The 3,577-nt window shown below is 37.4% G+C and overlaps 1 long non-coding RNA gene across 1 annotated transcript; it reads left to right on the top strand.

Annotated features, from left to right (window-relative positions):
• The first annotated feature begins 1,795 nt into the window (after positions 1-1,795).
• LOC116681103 (uncharacterized) lies at positions 1,796-3,276 on the top strand. The gene is made up of 3 exons (XR_004329962.1): positions 1,796-1,890; positions 3,098-3,179; positions 3,262-3,276. It is a non-coding gene; the product is annotated as an uncharacterized LOC116681103 (long non-coding RNA).
• The last annotated feature ends 301 nt before the right edge of the window (positions 3,277-3,577 follow it).

Here is a 3,577-nt window from a genome sequence, read left to right as displayed (position 1 = left end):
CCATCCGCATGGCCTGCAGGACTGGAGTAACAGAATGCCAGAACCTGACCACCAAATGGTTCAAACAATGGATGGAGACCCCTCAAACCAATTTGTTGGTCTATTTTATATATAATTTAGTCATGTCCCTTTTTTTAAGTTAATCAGTTTGTTAACTCCAACTGTCTGTCAGGATTGAACCCAACCTGCGTTCAGCAGTGTACTGCAGTGTGCCATGGCAGCAGGTGGATGAAGCGAGTGGGAGTTTGGCGGTCCCAGTTCAAAAAAGCTACTGTAGCCAGCGAGGCCAGCAAACTCATGTCGGCACTGGCCTGTACCAGCAACACACAACTGCTGGAAGGTGTGTATTCTTCTTAGTGAAGTTGAAAATTAATAATAATAATAATATAATAATAATAATAATCATAATAATAATAAATAAACTTTATCTATGTCAGATTTTTCTAAAAACAGTTATAACTGCTTAATAAGAAGCTCTGGAGGTGACATGGAGGGAAAAAACAAAAAAAAAGCATGTAGTGGGGACAAAAACTGACTTTTTTGCAAGATAGAGTTTTATGTGCAAATTCAAGATCTTCATTCAAGACCTTGCAAATTCAACAAACAACAAGGCTAAGCTAGCTGGTAGCTTGACATGAGTACATCTTCTGTAAACACTTCACTTTGCATGTATTAATTAATAAATGATGGATGATTTCGACAACCAGAAGATGTAATCATGTTGCGCTACTAGCTAGTTAGCTAGGTCAGCTTAGTTTTGTTGGATTTGCGAGATCTTGCAAATAAAACTCTGTTCTTGTATCTTCCAAAACAAAGTCAAGATCTTGCAAAAGTATTTGTCCCACATGTATTTTTGTTAATTCTTTTCTTCTTTTTTTCTCAGGTTTTTTTCCCCCCTCCATGTTAGCTCCGGGCTCTGTAGCTCAACAGCAAAACAAACTTAAAAACCAAATTGATTTCTATAAGAATTTAAAAGCATTACAATGAAACTGTAAAACAATGGTAACATACAAAAACAAAACAGGATAAAACAAAGATAAGGTCAAAGTAATATTCTTAAGATTATCATTAATCAAATAAGTGTCTGTTGGGTTGCTATCTATCGCCACATTAGGTAACACACTGGTGAGTGCGCCACTCATGAAAGCCCTCGCATTTCCAGTATTCCAGTATTTGTCCGTGGTGACATTCCTTGGAAAAATCCTAAGTGAAGCGCAGTTCCATCACCCAGTTGTGGTCTGCCAGAGATAGCAGCAGAGCTAATGTACTTACACTTGCTGTTTTGAGTGCATAGTGCATTCTCCACTGACAAAGTGTGGCCACATGCAGTGCACTACGAGTACCCGGATGATAGACATCAAAGCGTTCAAAAGCGTTCAAAACAAGCATCAATGTATTTTCAAATTGTGGATGTGGCAGGCAAGGAAGCTGCAGCGGTTAAAATGAAACGGTGAAACCAACTTTTAATAATGTAATAAATACATGTTTTTTTCCCGATGAGCACTACAATACTGCCGTCAGTCACAAGTCTTCTTCTGTTTAATGGTAAATTGCAGTTTACCTTCAAACAGAAGAAGAAAAAGAAGAGTCATTAAGAAGAGAGTCATGATACCATTTTAACAACATAGACTAGGGGCAAGATTATGCGATGTCTCAAAAGCAAAATCTAAAAATCAGTTGGAACGAGCCAATGGAAAAAGGTTATGATGGAAAGAATGCAACTGTCATGCCTATCTTCTCTGTTCTCACAGGTATCGTCTTATACCTTAAACTCAGCTATGATCCGTAAGCAGATGCTACCTCCGTCATTACATCTGTCGCCAGCAACAGATTGGGACAGAGTCTGGCATGGGACTTTGTCAGGGAACAGTGGGAATACATGTTCACACAGTGGTATTCCACTCATAAAGATGAATTATTTACTTTGTGTCTAGCTATACGTGAGAAAAATAATAAGTTACATTTAATATAGGACATTTAATAGAACCCAGTTGCAAAGTGCTTTACTAGGTAAAACAATAAACCCCAAAACAGTAAAAAAACCAGCAAAACAGTTAAATTATTTTAGTAAACATTTTTTAAGTAAACTTAAAAACAAACTAAAGCTGCAAGCAGCATTGAACAGATGGATCTGGTGAACCTGTTAGGAGGAGCACGCTAGAAGGCTTGATGTCCTAATAATGTCCTCTGATGGTTTAGAGTGGGGAACTTTTAGAGTATTTTTCTTTCTTTTTTTTTTAAAGATATTTGGAACTTCCTGTAGTTGGCACTAAGACTAGGCTATAAGTCAATACTGGCATGTAGATTCTGATTCCTGTTAAAAGATTTTATTGTGTAGTTTATGGTTTAGAAACCTTAATGGTGATTTTGCTGCTTTACTCTAACAGTCATCCCACTGCTACATGTAACGTTAGCAACATGCTAACGTCAGGTGAAACGTTAATCTGGGTTGATGATGTTGTTCTTTGCCCCAATTCAGCTCACAGTGGTGGAAGGGAAGCCCCAGTGTTGCCGTCTACACGATTATTGGGTGTGATCTAGCATCTACCCAACATTACTGCTGCATCGCTGCCTGATTTTAGATTAGATTAGATTAGATTATACTTTATTCATCCCACAGCGGGGACATTTCCCTATTACAGCAGCATTTTCTTCAATAACAGCAAAACAAACAAGTAAACACACAAGAAAAACAGGCAAACATACAATAAGTAGAAGGTAGACTGAAAGTAAGTTGAGTGGCTTAAAATAAAGTATTGTAAGTGCAGTTGCCATAATACAAGAAACAATATTGCGGTGTGACGTTATTTTCCAAACTACAGAGGATTGTGTTAATGCGTTAATCGTGCTAGAAAAAAATTAGGGATTTGCGTAAAGTCATTGTTGCATTAATTTTGACAGCCCTAGTATTTTGTAAACATTATACTTAGGTCTAGTAGAGATTATATTGCCAAGAGTTGTATACACTTTCAATTTAAAAAAAAACATAGTTTTTTAGTTTAGCTAAATCCTATGATCGCTCCACCATGAAGTCGGCTTGCTTTTTAAACCAGTATTAGGATCAGTTCTTGTTTCAGTTAATTTTATTTTTTTTTAGATATGGGGTTGGCTCTTTCTCCTTTGCCTCTATGATAAGTGGGGTCACTGCAAGGTTCTCTACACCTGCTGAACTACAACAGGTTTGTACTCATTGAGTAATTCCTAGTGAAATTATAAAAATCAAACTGTTGTCTGAACTGTTTCTAATGTTTACTCTGCAAGCTGGTGGAGTTTAAGAGAAGCACAAAGCAGCAGGGTTTGGATCTGCCACACTGGCCGTGGAGCAGGCCTTGGAGAGGACCAGGGCTAACATCAACTGGCTGCAGAAGAACAAACAGGAGATCTTGGACTGGTTTAACAGTCAGACTAGACTTTAGATTCAGAAAAAACACTGGCATAGCCAAAAAAGCTGGAAGCTGTGTCTCATCTCACATATAAAAGGTGTTTCATGTTTTTTGTCCTGAACAAAACACACAATACTAATGAGAAACCAGATTAGAGGAATTATGTAGAAAAGATATAAATAAAAAAATAAAAA

The sequence above is a fragment of the Etheostoma spectabile genome, unplaced genomic scaffold (genome assembly GCF_008692095.1).
Source record: "Etheostoma spectabile isolate EspeVRDwgs_2016 unplaced genomic scaffold, UIUC_Espe_1.0 scaffold00018563, whole genome shotgun sequence".
NCBI lineage: Eukaryota > Metazoa > Chordata > Actinopteri > Perciformes > Percidae > Etheostoma > Etheostoma spectabile.
Note: the sequence above shows the minus strand (reverse complement) of the source record. Positions and strands in the feature narration are given on the sequence as shown.